Here is a 19,660-nt window from a genome sequence, read left to right as displayed (position 1 = left end):
CCCTAGGCTGAGGCACCGCTGTCAAGACATTGGTCTTGACCTCGACTGTGGGCAGCTGCAGGTCCAGGACCGCAACTGTTCTCAGTACCACCATCACAAAAGAAGCCTTTCCTCCATAGCCACTGTGGGAGGAGAGAGGAGGCTAGTGTCTGGTGAGCTGTCCAGACCACTGGCAGCAACCAGGTCCACATACTAGGAGTCATCAGGCAAGGACTCTCCTAGGGGGTCATAAGGCCATAGGGACACTCTAATACCCTAAATTCGTGTTCCTCAGAGAGCTCTCCAGGAAAATAAGGCTCCATCTCCAAATCAGGCTGTCTGGGCCTGGTCAACACCAGTCTGGCTTCATATTGGAGTCGGGAATCACAATGGGATTGGTGCTGCTGATGGCCATCAGCGCCAGCGGGAACAGTGCCAATGGAACGGTCCATGGAGGAGGTCACGAAGTCATGGCCAGTGCCGATCCAGATACAACAACAGATCATGAGAGCCCGACTAAGGCCACGGACGAGCCCGCCGGCGCTTCTCCATTCGGAGACCATTCCGAACCCATGCAGTCCGAAGGTGCTCCAAAGGGATTTGACCGCCTAAAATGAGGCTCATGGGCTCATAAAAGTCTCGTAGTTGGGCAGGGGTCGCTCTGGCTCTAGGAAATTAGAGGAAGGGTGAAGTGGACCCAGTGTCAGACACCGGCTCCACAGAAACAACCTGAGAGCGGAACTGGATTTGTGGCATAATACCTTGGCATTGTCCGAAGAATGGGAGAGACACGGAGAAGAGTTTCTCAACTTTTAGGATTTCTTTTTTCTGGGACTTACCTGAAGAAGTCCAGGAGCACAACGCGAGCAAGTCTGGGAATGGTCAAAAGACACAAGCGACTCCTGGATCTGTCCCAGGACCTCCCTTGCGAATAGGACCTGGCACGGTGCAGAGACGTATGACGAGCAGCCAAAAGCTTTATGGCCTGCTTGCAAATGCCCTTGGAGTAAATGGTCTCCAAATCATGTTACCGCTCCTGGCACCACAGACACACCAAGTGAGGGTCTGTGACAGACATCTTTCTATGCCAGTCACCACAAGGCTTTAGCCTTGTTCAGGGATGGAGGAAGTTGGCTCTTTATATAGTATAACAAGTCAAGTCAAGTTAGCTTTATTCGACGATTGTCATAAAAGCATACAGAATTTAGATATAAGTACAATAAAAGAGACATGTTTAAAAACGCATTTAAAAAAATAAATAGTGATACATCATAATTCATAAATCAAGGTTATTAAGAAATCTGCCCAGCCAACATTTTGCTCCTAATCACCCAGGCCCTTCCAAGGAATTTAGCAACAGATATATAAATAAATGGAATTTCAGTAGAACGCAAAATTCTAAGTGCTACCTTGGCATTCCTAGTGCCCAACTGACGACACATTGGTATGATCCAGGTCCGTCGTGGAATTACATATGATGGGCATTGAAACAAAACATGGTTGATTGATTCAGAAGGTACCATGTAACCCGGGCAATTAAGGATATTATTCGAGGACCATCTAGATGTGAATTCTCTGACTGGAAGACTACCAACTCGAAATTGGAAATAAAGCTTCCTGTCCAGAGGATTGGTAATATCATCCCAGAAAGTAGCCAGGGAAATCGAGTCCTTAAAATCCAAAAATACACCAGTTAGTGAGAGCGGGGCTGTAGTTCTAAAAACTCGAACAGCCACCTTTTCCCAATATAAGGCCTTCAATACTTGTTTTGACGGAAACCTGGCATTTACTGGGTCCTCCCACAGATCATTTAGACCCAATTCATTAAGTGTCTCATGTATCCTATGGAGCCACTTGACTTTGTGGAAAATATCGATCTTGATTATATCCAGACGACCATGAGCAAAGAGCCCAAGTTCCGGGGTAACCCATAATCGTCGCCAGTATAAAACTGGTCGAAACGAGGCAATTAATGCTATTGGTCTCATTCCTAGGTCATAAAACAAAGGGCACAAAGGAGTACTCTGCGGTAGTCCAGTAAGATTGCGTAAAAATCTGAAGTAGACATTTTGTATAGATTCTCGAATACCCATATCTCGACTCCATAGAGCGCTGCACCAACCACTTTTCCATCATACACTCAGACTGCCGGGTTGATTGGTTTTGTCAGGGATTTAGCATGTTCTTTACTCAGCGCACCAGAGAGTTGAGAATGTTTGAGGGTTGCCAGATCTACTTGTTTCTTCCAACCCAGATCATGTTGAATACAAATACCTAAATAGATAAAATCTTGGACCTGATCAAGTGGCAGATTATTCATGAATATTTTACCCTTGAAGGATTTGGACTGATTAAAAGTCATAAATTTTGATTTTAAAACATTTATTTCTAGCCCCCGAGCTAAACAAAAGTCCTCAAAGATACCTAGAGATTTCTGAAGGCCGCTCGGGGTTTTAGCTATAATCAGACAATTGTCGGCAAACATTAAAATAGGAATTTTAGCTCCTGCCAATGTAGGGGCATCTACACTTGCATCAATTAATAGTTTAGCCACATCATTGATATACATAGAAAATAAAGTTGGCGCAAGGACACAGCCTTGTCTAACCCCCTTCTGTATAGGAAACTTAGTGGTCACTTGTCCTACACACCCCCACCTAATCTGTGCAAAATTATCCACGTGAAGTCTGATAATCAAAGAAAGTAATAAAGGTGGCATACCCATTTTGTCAAGGACAGCCCATAAAGACGCCCGAGGGACAAGATCGAACGCTGCCCTTAAATCAATAAAGGCGGCATATAGGCTGCCCCCTCCTAAAAGTACGGTCTTCCAGTGCAGCATAGCAAAATTCAGCACCTGATCGATGGTGCTTATTCGGGCTCTAAAACCTGCTTGCAAATGGGAAAGGATTGAATGTTCAGAGGCCCAGTCCAACACTTTATTCAAAATCATCCTACCCAGAATTTTTTGTGTAGTATCAATCAAACTGATTGGTCGATAGTTACCGGGGAGGGACTTATTCCCTTTCTTAAACACCGGAATAATTTCAGCGCCTTTCCAGGAGGTGGGAATCGGGGCACCTCTAGCAATCAAGTTAGCTAACAGTAATATATACTTTCCCCAGGATTCACTATTACTCAAGAAGATATCGGCTGGAACTCCATCCATACCCGGCGCCCTATCCGGAACCACAAGTTTTAGGGCATTATCGACATCACCCAGGGTGAAAGCTTCATCCTTATAATACACAATTTGAAACTCAGGGATAGTGCTCAGACCCACTCCAATAGCATAAAGGGACTCAAAGTACTCAACCCATGCTTCTTGTGATATCCAATTTTGGGGTTTGTCAGGGTTTCCTCCACTCCCCCACTTGAAAACTGCCCAAAAACGTCTAGAATCATGTTGGGCACCGGCTTCCCTGAGGTCCTGCCATCTTTGATCATTCCAAGCTCGTTTGGATTTAGATATTACTTTCTTATAGGCATATCTTGCAGAGCGGACACTGGAACTTACGCCACTTTTGAGGGCAATACCCAGGTTCAATCGAGCTTCTCTGCACTCTGCAGTATACCAACGTGGGGAAGAATCAAACTTATTTTTGTTATGTTTACATGGCCTCACAAAACCATCTCTAAGTTTGAGAAAAAGAGATTCATGGATCATTATCCCAGTCATATATAGTATAACAAAAAAGGTAGGCTGTGTAAAGAGTCCAGGTATCGTTAATGAGTGGACAGGGGTTCGCTTTGGCAATCCCAAGGTGCTCTATCTAGGGTAGTGTGGTAGAGCAGCTTATAGGGTTATCAGAGAGGAGTGTTAGAGATTTGTTGCACACACAGAGTCAATAATTGATGAACACACTCAAAAAGGAGATCCACGCCAATTTAGACAAGCATTTGCAATGCACTAGGTCTCATATTTGTAAATATTAAAACTATTGGCCAGTGTTTGGGCACAAAAGGCACTAATAGTTGTGGGGACTTGAGCACCCACTCCCGGAACACTAATGCAAGCCCCAGCCTAATCATTCAGGATTTTACTAGCCCGTCTCTATGGCTGTGTTTGATATGTATTGATCTTTCTGGAAATGTGGCGTACAAATGTTTAAATGCAAGAAGAGGGGGGACCTGGAGCAGTTATAGGTCCAGTGCCCGTGCTCCTAACGTGAATCGTTTAAATCAAAAAGGGGGGCACTGTTCCAATTGAGGGGTGCAAATCGTCACCCGCTCAATACAAAAGGGGAGGAAAACAGCAGAGAGGAAAGAGAGGGATATGTAAGTAATCCTAGGTTCTTTAAGACCCACTAGTGAGCGGGAAGTGCAAGTCTCGTATCTTGATGCCCTCACACACCCCAAAGGATGTCATGTTTCATCATCGGGCGTTTAGCTCCTCGTCGGGCCGGCGCTGCAATGCCTCACGGGTCCCCCAAAGGGTCGCTTTAGCGGAGATGGATAAGTTACTTACCTGTAATCCTAGTTCTCTTCCAGGGGTATCCTCATCAAAGTCATAAGCACATGAATATTCCCGCCCATGCGCGGGACCCTGGAAACATACAACATATATGTGGAAACATATATGTAGCGCTATATATATATATATCTATATATATATAAAAACACAATGCAGCCTTCCATAGCAATGCTGAACAATGTAAGAAAACCCCCTGTATATAAATACACTCCAATAAAAGCAGGGAGAAAATGCACATTTGAAAACTGCTTTAATAAAACAGCAGAAATCACCATCTTACAAGGGAAGAATGAGAAAACATTGTCAGCACATAGGCTGTATTGCATAAAAACCTCACTGTAGAAAGCTGAAAAGCTAACCCACAGAAACACACAGATAAACTGGCACCGTGCCTTTAAGGCAGCCATGACCCCTAGCTTCCAATCATGCCTCAGGGGTGACAGTTAGGTCAGTTGTTCTTTGTGGAGATCCGCAGACCATAGCACAAAGAGTTGATATGTATCTTGTTCAGTTGCCCGGGGAGGCGGGTGGGTTGCTTATGACTTTGGTGAGGATACCCCTGGAAGAGAACTAGGATTACAGGTAAGTAACTTATCCTTCTCTTCCAGGGGATCCTCATCAATAGTCATTAGCACATGAATAGAATAGCAAGCCCATCCCCTCATCCTGCGGGCAAGTTACCATAGTACAATCAAGATACATAGTAAACAGAAAGCATATAAAGACTCCAAAACCAGTTAACATTGAAACAGATTCCTCAAGGAGGCCTGGCCTACTTGGGTATCCGCTCCAGAGTCAGAATCCAGACAGTAATGCCTGGTAAATGTATGGACCGATTTCCAAGTTGCAGCCTTGCAAATCTCGGCCATCGGTACATTGTGTAAGAATGCAACCGTAGCAGCCTTGTCCCTAGTAGAATGAGCTTTGGGGGAGGCTAACAGAGGCCTGTTCGCTATTTGGTAGGCCAACTTTATACAAGACCCTATCCATCTTGAAATGGATCTTTAGAAGCTGGAAAGCCTGTTCTAACAGAGCCTTAGTTGACAAACAATTGCTCAGCTTTTCTTATGGACTTTGTTCCCTCCAAGTAGAATTTGAGAACCCTCTTTAGGTCTAATGAATGCAGAGACCTTTCTGCTGGTGTAGCAGGATTGGGAAAGAAAGAGGGAAGAGAAATTGTCTGATTTACATGGAAATCAGACACTACTTTGGGCAGGAAGGAAGGGTGAGTTTGCATAACCACTCTATTATGATGGAAAACCGTATATGGTTCTTTAGAACAGAGTGCTTGGATTTCACTCACTCTGTGTGCTGATGTAATAGCCACTAGAAAAGCTACTTTCCATGTAAGGTGTTGTAATGTGGCCTTATGAAAGGGTTCGAAGGGAGGACCCATCAATTTGGACAAGACTAGATTCAACACCCAAGGTGGAGAGGGCGGTCGGACAGGAGGATAAACCTTCTTCAACCCCTGTAGGAAATCCTTGACCACCTGAAGTTGAAAAAACGAAGGCTGGTTAGCCGATTTTCTATATGCCGTGATGGCAGCCAAATGCACTTTTATGGATGTATACTTCAAACCAGATTTGGCCAAGTAGAGCAGATAGGGCAAGATTACCTCCTCTTGCTCATGAATTGGATTCCACCCATTACGCACACACCACACCTTTTCCATTTAAAGGAGCATGAGGTCCTAGTGGATGGTCTTTTTGACTCCCGCAAAATGTCCATGCAATCTTGAGGGAGGTTCAAATGTCCGTACAGCAGGACTTCAGGAGCCATGCTGTCAGGCGGTGCAAGTGAAGACTGGGGTGCAGGATCTTCCATCCCATTTTGGTCAGGAGGTCCGGCCTGCATGGGAGTCGCCGATGCGGGCACACTGAGAGGTTCAACAGGTCCGGATACCACCATTGGCGCGGCCAGTCTGGTGCTATGAGGATCATTGTCATGCTGGATCAGATCAGTTTGGCCACAACCTTCGGAATGAGAGGGAGGGGTGGAAAGGCTTATGCAAACGTCCCTGACCAGTCTATTAAAAGAGCATCCCCCCCTTGTTCCTGGTCGGTAAAACCTGGATGCGAAGGCGTGGCATTTTTTGTTTTGATCGTCCGCAAAGAAGTCGATGAAGGGATGACCCCATTGATGAAAAATGTCTGCCACCACCTCGTCGTTGAGCACCCAGTCTTCTTGTTCGTCGAAGTGATGACTGAGGGCGTCTGCTCGCACGTTCTGCTCTCCCGGTAGGTGCACTGCTGTGATCGATAGGTTTCTGGCTAGCAGCCAGTGCCGGATCGCCTGGGATTCCAGAGACAGAGGGCGAGAACATGTTCCACCTTGTTTGTTCAAGTAATACATGGTGGTTGTATTGTCCGTTTGTATTAGGATCGATTCGGACTGAATCGACGGTTGAAAAGCCTTGAGGGCTAAATGAACCACCCACAGTTCCAGCATGTTGATATGATAGGTCTGTTCCCTGCTGGTCCACCTGCCCTGAGTTTGCAGATGACCCAGATGTGCTCCCCATCCCTGAAGGAACGCATCCGTGATCAGGGATTGTGTTGGCAGAGTTTGATGGAATGAGACTCCCACAAGAAGATTCTTTGGTTGTAACCACCAGAGAATGAACATCTTCGCTGCTGACGAGAGGAGAATCCTGTCGGTCCACTGACCTGAGGATTGGTCCCACTTGTCCTCCAGATCTTGTTGTAACGGTCTCATCCTCAATCTGGCGTTGGGTATGAGCAAAATACAAGAAGCCATCGACCCCAGCAGAGAAGCCACTTGTCTTACTGATGGCTGATGAGTTTAGAGGAGGACGTTGCTTTTGACTCTCATTGATGACAACCTCTCCTCCAAAGGATACACTTTTCCAAGGTCGGAGTTTAGGGTGGCGCCCAGATAGTGGAGCGATTGGGTCGGTTGAAGATCCGATTTTTCCACGTTGACATGAAGGCCTAAGCATTGCAGGAGGTCCAGGCAGATGTGAAGGTGTTCCTGCACCATGTGGGGGGATGATCCCTTCACCAGCCAGTCGTCCAGGTATGGATACACGAACAGACCTTGGCGATGTAATGCTACCGCTACCACTGCCATGCATTTCGTGAAAACCCTTGGGGCAGATTTTAGACTGAAGGGTAAGACTTTGAACTGGTAATGTTTTGTGCCCACCATGAACCGCAGGAACTTGCGATGCCGTGGTGTGATTGGGATGTGAAAATATGCATCTTGGAGATCCACCAAACACGTCCAATCGCCTTTTCTCAGATATGGAAATATTTGATGGAGCGCCAAAATTCGAAACTTTTCCTTCTTGATGAACTTGTTCAGAGAACGTAGGTCTAGAATTGGTCTGAACTTGTTCGGTTGGTCCTTTTTCTGAACAAGGAAGTATCTTGAGTAGACCCCCTGTCCTCTCTGGGCAGGAGGGACCTCTTCTATGGCCAGTTTCCTGAGAAGGGTCGACACTTCCTGACGCAGTAGATCTAGGTGTAGCTGGCGGGATTTTACCGGCGGAACCTGTCTTGGGGACGCGCAAAAACGTAGAGCATAACCATTGTCTAGTATATTCAGCACCCACTGGTCTTTGGTGATGTTGCGCCACTCTTGACTGAAGTTTGAGATACTTCCTCCCACTGGAGTGTGCAACGGTGCTAGAGGAAGCAGAGACTCATTGCTATCCTTGAGTTTTTGTTGCGGAAGAGGATTGCTGTTGGTGTCCTCCTCTTCCTCTCGAGGAACGACGGTCCTGGAACTGGGATTTGTTCTGCTTGTTTTGCGACCATTGAGGGGTTTGAACCCTCTGTTGGTAATTTTCACGATTGTAGGGCCTGTAGCGTTGTCTAAATCCCTTTTTCTTTTCAAGGCCTACAGCCTTTAAGGTGTCCAACTCAGCCTTCATTCTAGCCATTTCCTCATCTGCATGTGATCCGAACAGTGAGGTGCCACAAAATGGGAGATTTAAGATGCGAGGTTTCAACGCAGTCAGACGCAACCAGGAAGATCTTCGTGCACATATGCCATGTGCATAAGAGTGAGCCAACAAAGACACCCCATTTTGCGTTTATTCGGCTGCGCAGTGGCCTGCAAACAATACTGCCGGCATATCCGGCAGAGCCTGCAATCCTGGAGCCGTTCCATTGCCTTCTCGACTCCACCTCCCCATCACACATGGTCTCCTTGCTTTACCGGCGCATCTACTCTCACGGACGTGGGGACGTTCTGAGGTCTCGGGCCGGCTGGGAAACTGAGATCGGCGCAGAGTTCACGGATAAACAGTGGGAGTACTGCTGTCTGCAAACAGAGATGATCTCCTCGAGTAGCAGGTTCCGCATTATTCACTACAAATTCCTACACCGCCTCTATTGCACCCCAGTCCAGATGCATAGGTTTCATCTCCGCGACAACGATCGATGCGATAGGTGTCACTCCCCGGGGTCTGATTTTTTACATCTGGCTTGGACCTGCCCGAGTATAGACGACTATTGGAACCAAATCTATGCTGCCTTGGGCGAAATGCTTGGAAACCCGCTGCATCCCTCCCCACTTCAGGCTTTACTGGGATACACCCGAGATATACCCAAGGCGGATCGGCGCTTTGTTACCTGTGCGTTGTTGCTAGCCAAGAGACGTGTGGCTTGTCGATGGGGGAGGGGGAGAAGCCCTAAGTTTAAGGAGTGGCTGCGGGATATGCTCACCTGTCAGGAGAATGTTTTACTGTATGCTGAATTGTTGCCGCCTGCGTCACGGCCCCCAGACATTTGGACCCCTCTGACGAGCTACCTCTCCGCACATGAGGACCAGGATGGGCACTCTAGTGTTGCCGAGGGATAGTGTTGGATGCTTGTAGGTGGCTGGGTGAAGTGGCTGAGGTACTCGTCTGGTGAGATTACGGACCGCAGGGACCCTGGGAGTCCTTGTATTCTTCTCTGGCCTAAGGGACTACTACGATCTAACGTTTGCCTCCAATGTAATGTAATATGTGACATGGTGATATTGCAGTGCCTCTTTTTTTTACCAATCCGTGTGATGCTTGTTGGTTTCCTCTTGCTGTATAATTTTTAAAAAATAAAGAGTTAAAAAAAAAAAAAAAAAAAACAAAGACACCCCATCCGCTGCAGTGCTGATTATTTGGTTGGCCACCAGCGCACCCTCCTGGAGAATTTCAGAGAAATCCTGCTGGTCCTGGGAGTTTGTCTTTGAAGCGCTCTAGTGAATCCCATAAGGACCTGTCATAACGGCCAAGTAGAGCCGCAGAGTTAGAAACTTGAAGAGAAGACGCTGCAGAGCCGCAGGCCTTCCTCCCCCAAGAGTCTTGTGCTCTACTTTCCTTATCCGGAGGAGCTGAGGAGGAAGAAGCAACTGCGTGTGTCTTCTTTGCCGCTGCCACAATGACAGAGTCCGGTGGCAGATCCGATTTGAGGAAAAACTGATCTGAGGCAGCAGGTCTATATTTCTTTAAGATTCGTGCAGAGCTGCTTTAACCGATGAAGGGAGTAAGGAAAACGTCCATTACCGGCTCAATGATACCAGGGACCAAGGGTAGTAATGGTGTAGTCGCAGACCTCTAATGGAGGGTCTCGAAAATGATAGACGTAGTGGTCTGAGGAGCTGACATGGTGATTCCCAGCTTTTGTGCTCCTCTGGAGAGAACGTCATGAAACGTGTTCACATTGTCGATGGGTGACACCCTAGAAGGAGGACTATCCGTGAGGGTGGGTGAGTAGTCCCTCTTGGATGAGTGCGTCGAACAGGAGGACGACGATGGCGTTCTCCGCCTCTTGCGCTGACTCTGAGCCGATCTGCGCTCAGGAGATCTGCCTCTGCATTCTCTGGTCCGAGTAGTGGGGCACCTGTCCACTTCCTGCACAAGACGTTGTAAGGGTGATCTGTGCAGCGGACTGGAATAGTCCATAGGTCGTTGAGCGTGACCAGTTGGTACTGTTTGCCAATGATAGAGAGGTTGGAGCCATCTGGGCGAAAGATGAATTGAAGGAGATCGCCGTCTCCTTGGAGAGCCTACTGGTGACCTCGGAGGCTCAGGAGAGTGAACAGACGAATTGCGTGATGTCGCAATTGTCCAGGGTGAGCTCCGGATAGAATGAGAGGACTTTCTGTGACTTCCGGAGAGAGATTGGCGTTTTGATGAGCGATGTGACGCCGATGGAGAATGCCTCGATGTCGAACGGCTCTGTGTCACCATCACTGGTGAGCCCCTTGATCGTGATCGTCTCCTCGACATCGATCTCACCTTCGACCTTGCATGGTGTGACGTCGAACCCTTGGAACATACAGATTGCACCTTCAACGTTGAGCGTGTAGGAGACCTCAACGAAGAATGGATGGACGGAGAAATCCTTCTCGACGTCGCTTCCTGGAGTCTGTTCGATCCCTCTCTTGACGCTGACCGTCTGCTTGTCAACGACAGAGACCGCTGTCTCGACGTCGAACGACGTCTGGTGTATTTCACATTGGGCCTCGATGACAAATGTTCCTTCAACGTCGGCGAGGACCAGGCCTTCGATGTCGAACAGCGCTTGGGCAACGACGGAGGTGATGATTGCCTTGCCTCTGGTGACGAGGCCTGTCTCGATCGTCGCCTGGTTGACTTCGACGGAGACACCTGCTTCGACGCCGATCGCTGGTGACCCTGCGACGGCGGAGCATGTCTCGACGTCGACGGAGACGCTTGCTTCGACGCCGATCACTGATGACCCTGCGACGGCGGAACATGCCTCGCCAGCGACGACGGAGAACCATGCCTCGACGTTGGGCGAGCCTGCACCAACGGAGATCTACTCCTCGACGCTGATTGTCGCCTGGTTGATGACGGCAGAGGATCCGATGTAGCTGTTGTTTTCGTCGACGACCGGTGTTCTCTCGACGGCGAGCCCGACATCGATGGTCTTCTCGTCGATGTTTTCGTTGCCGATGAAAGGATTTTCGGCGCCGAGCCCGACGCCGATGGAGAGCAGATAGGAACCTTAAGCAGGGTGAAGTGTTGTGCACATGAATAGTGTCAGGGTTAATACCCGGAGGAGGTGTCAGGCCGGGCCAGTCATCATCTATTTAGCCCGGTAAGGTGCGGGCGTCCTACTTTTCCTAGCCTATGGAGCAACTCTCCCGACATTTAGAGGTAAGAGGATGTCGTGATTTTAAACTACTGTAGACAACTCTTCTGGGGGACTAGTCACGGCTCCAACTGTTGTAGGAACCTCTCTGACTGGCATATTAGACTAGCGCCTGTTGCACAATCATACTCTAAGCACTCTAGAGGGGCGCACTGACTTTTCAATATTGTGCATTTTTATGAGCAGAACGGCATATCGTGCGGGTGACCCCTGGGGTACCGGAGGGGCAGCACATGCTACGGCCAGTCCCCTGGCAAGACGAGTGCTCAGCCCATTTGTGACTCGCAGTTGAGACTCCAAATACGTGCCGTTATCTCCTGTTGTAACTTCTCGCATTCATGTCTCCTTCAAGTCACCATGATGTGCGTATCCCAAGGACAGGCTGTGGGGACTCATTGATATGCCCCACGTGTAACTCTGACGCACACTTCGTCTCTTTTCTGTCATCTCTCTCCTAGGTGACGCACAGGAGCGGTCATAACTAAATAGTTTTTTGCAGTTAGACTGCAGGGTACACTGTCCCCTGGCCAGTCCTGACACCTCCTCAGGGTATTAACCCTGACACTATTCACGTGCACAACACTTCACCCTGCTTTTGCGGTCCTGAAGAAGGGCCACACATCTTTGAGACCAGACAGGCGCGAAACATGTCGACCTCTTCTACATTGTAGTTACCTGGGGCTCATTAAGCCGACTGAGGTAACCCCTAACCTTCGGGTTTTTTACTCTGTCAAGGGTACCCCTTCATTAAAAATCATAATTCTGGCAACCCTTAGACAGTTTTAACTCACGTTGCACGCACCACACCACCCTCCAAGAGAACACACACCCGCATGCACCTTACGGCGTTTTTGTCTCAAAATATCTCAGCTAAAGCGACCCTTCGGGGGACCTGTGGGGCATTGCAGCGCCGGCCCGACGAGGAGCAAAACGCCTGATGATGAAGCGTAACATCCTTCGGGTGTGTGAGAGCATCAAGAGACAAGACTTGCTCTTCGCTCTCACTAGTGGGTTTTAAAGAACCTAGGATTACTTACATAGCCCTCTTTTTCCTCTCTGCTGTTTTCCTCCCCTTTTGTATTGAGCGGGCGATGATTTCAACCCCTCAATTGGAACAGTGCCTCCCTTATTGATTTAAATGTGGCGTACAAAACATAGCACAAAATTTCAGATCATGGCCTTACTTGCAATGAGCAGCATGGTAACCCCACATCCTATGTCTACTAAACTGACCTCTCACTGTTCACAGCTCAATAGAGTTTTCTCTGTGCTCCAGGTGAAACAAAGTACATATTCCCTGCAAAGAAAGCTTTACTAACAGATAATGATGCCACTCCTTTTGGGTCATGCCGTCACAGATTTTGCACAAAAAAAAAAATGAAAGAAAATCTGTCACTCGTACATGTAAATATTGATTGAAACTTTAAAAAACCTTTTAATAATTTTTGGTGAAGCGCTTTTCCATTACTAACAAAATAAACACTACCAAACACATTGAGATGTATTGACAACCAACAAAAACAAAAGGTTAGATGTGTACTGCTATGAAAAATAACTATTTCAAGCTGTAAATTTGTTCAGCTTCTCCTTACCAGGCAACTGCAACAACCTTTCTGCTACTTGTGCATGTTTTATGTTTTACATTAGCCTCCATACTGTCACAGAATGTTTATAGAAATTAGTTATAAAAAGAATGGATTTGATGGTGGATTTCGTTTTTTTCCCCTTACTCTGAAAGTACTCCCCAAAATACAACATAACAAAACAAAAACCTTTGTGATAGTCCCCTGAAATAATGCACAAAAATAGGTTCAGGGAAGCCGACTCAATGCACTGGCGCAGAGAACAGATCCTTGCTGAACCAGTGTATATAAATTAACTGTGTTCTTTTATAAAAGAGGTAGTAACTGAAGTTTTTTTTCCAGATGTCTGCATTTGAACATGTAAAATGTTCAAATTTCCACGTAAATACAACCACACAATCTATGTTATCAGTTCAAACTTCTATTGTGTCAGTTTGTTATTTACATGGAAAAACAAGCAGTTTAGGCGGTCTAATTAGCACTTATTTTCCCCATGCATAGAAATAAAACTATAAAAGTAAACACTGGTACTAGGGAGAGGCCAGGAAAGGATGCACCTGCATGCACTATGCCCCTGATGCACGTGTCTGGATATGGTAAATATTAATACTGCACACACCGCCACGGGGTGTTTGATCCCTTTTAAATTTGGACCTTGTATCAGATCCCACCACAGACCCGCACATTAGCCATGAAAAAGAGGCAAGCGTGACCGGAAGAAGGGCTGGTGTTCAGATGTTTTCCTTATACTAATGGAAGGACGCCATGTTTTTGGTGTATACTAGCATGCCACTAATAAGTGCATTTTTTTTAAAGTTGTGCCACAAATCAGTGCATTATGGGAACTGTAGTAATTGCGTGATACATTAGTACTCTGTGGTATAGTATTTGCTTTACATCGCAAAAAATTGAACACACCTGTTAATAAGAAACTGAATGAAAACTGCATTTCGTGTTGTGCAGGTAAGAGGGCTGGGAAACAGTGTCTGCAAGTCCCGAATTGAAAAAGGTAGTGTTTTGCATGCTGGGACTGTCCGTGCATACTCATTATAAAACATATGAAAGCCATCAAACACCCAAAATACAGAGTGCTGCTGTATATATCGGGAGGTAGGTAATAACTTATGGAAAAGAACATTTATTAAGCCGTGGCTTTTTAGACAACTCTGTAATGCATGCTATGCGGCATGCTGGCAATATGAATAAGGTAGAGAGCGCCTTCTAAGGGTTCCAGCAAAGGTTATCGCACTGCTGATGGATGCAGATTTTACCCAGGCTGCAATAATTAATATGGCACTAGAGAAACTTAGGAGCAATATTGCAGCATGCAGACTTCCCTACTACCATCAAAATAAAATGCATCCATTAGGGAAGGTTACACTGCCAGCACATGAATGATGGATTGTCGTGGAAAATCTTTTCAGCAAATTGTAGCTCAAGACAATGCTATTTGTCTTTTAGCTTAAAGATTATTGGCTTTGAGGGAAGTAAAGTAACTTTAAAGAAACCCATTAAACTCCCTCTTGCGGTCAACCAGAATGCAGTGCTCCGCAGGTTCAAACTCATACATGACATCTGTCTACTAGTGGCTATTCGCATAGAAAACAACCTGGCATCCCCATACCCCACATTTCAGCACAACACACTGCAATAAAAATAAGTAGTCCTCAAAGGAACATATCAAAACATACAGTGTAACGGAAACTGTAGTTTAGCGGTGCTCCTGGGCAAAAATCGGAAGTGATGTTTCGGGAGCGCAAACCAATGAGGAATCAGCAAAGAAGAGCGATGCAGGAGTGTACCAATGACAAGCACAGGCAGGATTAAACTCCGTCTAGTGATTACAGCAGGTCTTCCAGACAGCGCATGTGCGTTGCCAAGGCTTGACTAAAAAATGACAGGTATATATATATATATATATATATATATATATATATATATATATATATATTTAACATCAAGAACTTCGTAACTGGGTAACTACTTTGTTTTGAGATATCACCTTTTGAAAGTATACAGAAATACACTTACATTTGGGGAGTTATCACTGTTTTGCAGTGTAAAGACATACACTGGTATTTGTATCTTTAAAGCTGTAATGTTATCCTATGGGCAGGAAACACATACTGCACAGGGGTACTTAACAGCAACTTACTGGGCTGTTTTTCTGGATTTAAAGTTATGTGTAGGGAAAGGTCAATGGCAGCACCAATAGGCCACCTCAGGCAGCTCTGGGGAGTCCGGGTGAAAATGTGCTTTCAGCATTGGGTGCCCAGTTTAAATCAATGGGAAACGGTTTGTTTCAAAAGAGGCTGCAAGTAGGGACTGGGTCCAGTCTGGGCGAGCCCACAGGGGGGGCTCAGTCCTTGAGCATCTCTGGCCCACTGGAACTCGAGCTGGAGGACTCTTGTGCAGTGGTGCTTTCTCCAGGAGGTCGCACCGCGTGAGGCACACGTGGTTTTTGGTTGCCTGCAAAAAACAGACAAGCTGCAGGCGGGGACTGTGGCACCAGTCAGTTCAAACTAAAGATGGTGCTCAGCTCCTGAGGCTCTCTGTGCCTCCGGGGTACCGTCAGATCACAGCAACTCGGGCTGGTGGGGCTCGGTTTCAGTGCTGCTTTGTCTGGTAGGGTCGCGATGGCAGAGGCTCTCGTTGTCAGTCCTTTTGGTATCTGCAACAGTGCAGGGAAGCAGCTCCTCTGTTCCAAGGGAGATATTGTTGGACAGCTGAAGTTATGGGTCACTCCTACACAGCTTTTGAAGGTGACACCGCTTTTTGGTAAAGCCAGGTCCGTGCAATTGTAGGGGACATCAGGCAGGCTGGCAGGGTTGGAGCCGAGTCAAGTGCTGCTCCTCAGTTCTTGCGTCGTGGGCTCTGCTTTGTCTTTCTTTCATATTCAGGCAGATAAATCTGATTGCATGAAGTCCACCTAAATGCTCAATTTCGGGGCGTTAAGGGAAGAGAAGAGTAGAAACCAATAGGCTACTTACTTCTGGGATCACTACTCCCACTACATGCCCACTTACTGTGGGAAGTGGGCATCACCCTGTTCCAGAGTTTCTAATTTCACCACACATAAAGGACAAGTTACTTACCTTTGGTAACGCCTTATCTGGTAGAGGCATGATTTAGCTACAGATTCCTTAATTAAGAATTTTCCAGACGACAGGCTGGATCCGGAAGCCTGACGTCATCTGCGTTGTCTCTGCCATTGTGAAGTCCGCATCACCAATATAGCTGCAACCTCGGCATGCTGGCGTTACTTACTTTTTACTATTTTCCACACCAAGAACGCAGAGGCATGAAGTGCACTGACATTGGTGTCATTCTGAAAAACTAGGGACCTGAAAGGGAACAGCCCTGACCCTAAAAACCTGTCCGAAGTGCGGGAAGGATGGGTGAGTGGGTAAGGAATCTCAGGCTAGATCATGTTTCTACCAGATAAGGCGTTACCGAAGGTACGTAACTTGTCCATTTGATTGAGACATCTTGCCACAGATTCCTTACTTTTGAATAGATACCCAAGCAATACCATCCCTGGAGGAGGGACTGCAGACAAGATAGACCATGAAGTCCAGCAGGACAGAGCGACCAAACAGGAGTGTGGAGAGATGCACATTTTGCTACCTAACAAATGTGGAGGACTGGGACACCACATTGCAATGCCGTGGCAGCAGCCTTAGCTCTGGTAGGATGAGCCTTTAAGCCTTCAGGAGGCTGCTTTTTGGCCAGAGCATAGCAGATTTTGATGCAAATGACAACCCATCGAGAGATCATCCTTTTCCGCACCGCACAACCCTTCTTCGCTCTCAAATACCCTACAAAGAGTTGCTCATCCATCTGGAACTCACTCGTGAGGTCAAGGTAGAGCGACAATGATCTTTATGGGTCCAGACGGTGGTTGCTCCTCTTCTATAGAGGAGCGTAGAAAGTGGGCAGGGTGACTGATTGCACAACGTGGAATGGTGTAACCACTTTTGGTAAGAAAGAGGCACTAATGCGAAGCTCTAACTTATCAGGAAAGATGGTCAGATAAGGAGGTATGGATGACAGAGCCTGCAATTCGCTTACCCTCCTAATAGATGTTATTGCCACTAAAAAGGATGTTTAAATAGCAAACAGTTGGAAGGGGGAGTTGTGCAAAGGTTTGAACCAGAGCACACATCAGGAAGGTGAGAACCAAATTAAGGTCCCACTGAGACATGATGAAAGGGGTAGCGGAAAACATAGGTACAAGCTCCTTGAGAAATCTATTTACAATAGGGGATTTTAAGAAAGAGGGCTGGTCTGGAAGCCTCAAAAAGGCAGACAGGGCTGAAAGGTACCTGCTTGGCAAGGGTCAGAATAAAGAGTAACACCTGAGAGAGGGAAGCAGTCTTGGTGGAGGGCTGTCTGGACACCATAATAACATTGCAAACTTCGGGAGGAAGGTCGAATTCTATTAACTGTCGCCCCTCAATCACTGTGCAAGAAGGTATAGAGTTAAGAGGTTCGTTTGGAGGACCCTCCCTGTTGCTGAAACAGAAGATCCTCCCGAAGAGGCAGCCTGTTCGGGGGATCAATGCTCAATTGGAGAAGCTCAGTATACCAGACTCTCCATGCCCAGTCCGGAACCACAACAATGACTTGGGCCTGGTTGCTCCTGATCTTCTTAAGCACTCTGGGCAGGAATCGTATGGGCAGAAAGGAGTACAGGAGGCCTGAGCTCCACTTGTGACAAAAAGTGTCTCTGAGTGAGAGCCGCCTTGGAAACTCCAATGCACAAAACTGCGGACATGGGGTGTTCTCTGCGGAGGCGAACAGATCTAACCAAGGCTCTCCCCACTACTGAAAGAGACCTTGCACCACCTCCGGATGGAGACGCCATCCGCTACGCGTTGACGGCTGAGTTTGTCCGCCCTGGCATTTAGGAAACCTGCAAGGTGTTGAAACACCAGGGATATGTCCTGCTGTTCCAGCCATATCCAGAGACGGACGGCCACTTGACAAAGGGTCCACAACCCCACCCCACCCTGTTTGTTGCAGTACCACATGGCGGTGGTGTTGTCCGTGAACACTTGAACCAGCTTTCCCTTGACTAAAGGAAGCCTCTCAATACCAAGCAAATCGCTCGTAGCTCCAGCAAGTTGATGTGGAGTCCGGTTTCCACCGGAGACCAAAGTCCTCTTATCTCCACCTCTCCCAGATCCCAGGAGTGACACATTGTCACTACTGTGTGATCTGGTTGGGGAAGGGAGAGAGATCTGCCTCTGACCTAATCGCAGTTGGTCAGCCACAACTGCAGGTCCTGAAACAAGGTTGACCAAATGTTGAAAAAGGCCTGTCAAAAAATGACATAGGGTAGCTCTCTTCACGGATCTGCGCTAACTGGAGCAGAAAGAAAAGAACTGACGTCAGCACGCTAAGGTGGCGCCTATAAAGGTGACATGGATGTCACAACGGCAGAGACTCTTCTTCCGACGTCACGGGGAGCCGACCAACACCACCTACTGGTGTGCAAGGGTACTGCTCAAAGAAAATTCTTACGGATCCAGTCTGCCGCCTAGGAAATTCAAAGGTAAGAAATCTGTGGCTAAATGTCTCTATCAGAAATGGTGGAATTCTTTCTTTCATGTTCACTTCAGGTAGCCCACCCTAGGGGTCTGACTAGCCTAGAGGTGCAACAAGCCTCCTTGAATAGCTAATTTCCCACCTTCCCACCTGTCCTGGTGCCAAATGGGCCTCAGGGCAGAAAGCATGTTGGGGGGAAGACAGGATCACATAGCAAAGGCAGTGTGCTCTTTGAAGCTCCCTTCCTTGACATGCTAATTTACTAGCCTTCCTGCTGGAGGAGGTGTATACCCGTCCTGCCAGAGCAGGCATTGTTTCTGACCTCTGAGTGCGGAGCTATCACTTCCTAGGGGGTCAGAAACTTTAGAAACTCATCTGTGGTGGCAGGCTGGACAGGGCTAGTCAGCCAGCAAAAAAGAGGACTAGTAGGGTTCAGGGGTACCTTTATGTACCCTCTGGGTGCATGTATTAATAAATTCATCACTGGAATCAGTGTGGGTTTATTAATACAAGGTGTTTGATACCAAACACCATATGTTTCCATGAAGCCATTATGTAACTGGGTAACTCATTTTGGCCAGTGCCAAGTCCATACCTTAAGATGGCTTCCCAGTTCACTTGTAATATCTAGAAATTTAACTAGACATCACAGGGGCATATCTACTCATGCAGATATGTCCTCCCATAAAATATAATGCACCCTGCATTAGGGCTCAAAGGCCTGCTATAGGGGTGACTTACTTATATTAAATGCAGTCACTTTGGCATGGCACACAGGAGAGTACATGTCATGTTTTCATTTCATGTTTGCACCATGTCATGCAGCCTGCATTGGCAGTCTGTGTGGTCTTTTTGTGTGGGTTCCTTAGACTGGCATGAGATATGCTGCAGCCCTTAGAAACCCTCTTTAGTACATAGGCCCTAGGTACCAGGGAAATAATTTACTA

At 47.1% G+C, this 19,660-nt stretch overlaps 1 protein-coding gene across 2 annotated transcripts in view; it reads right to left on the bottom strand.

Annotated features, from left to right (window-relative positions):
• SPTBN4 (spectrin beta, non-erythrocytic 4) overlaps window positions 1-19,660 on the bottom strand; it is a 1,597,753-nt gene that overhangs the window by 241,415 nt on the left and 1,336,678 nt on the right. The window lies entirely within an intron of this gene.

The sequence above is a fragment of the Triturus cristatus genome, chromosome 9 (assembly GCF_964204655.1).
Source record: "Triturus cristatus chromosome 9, aTriCri1.1, whole genome shotgun sequence".
NCBI lineage: Eukaryota > Metazoa > Chordata > Amphibia > Caudata > Salamandridae > Triturus > Triturus cristatus.
Note: the sequence above shows the minus strand (reverse complement) of the source record. Positions and strands in the feature narration are given on the sequence as shown.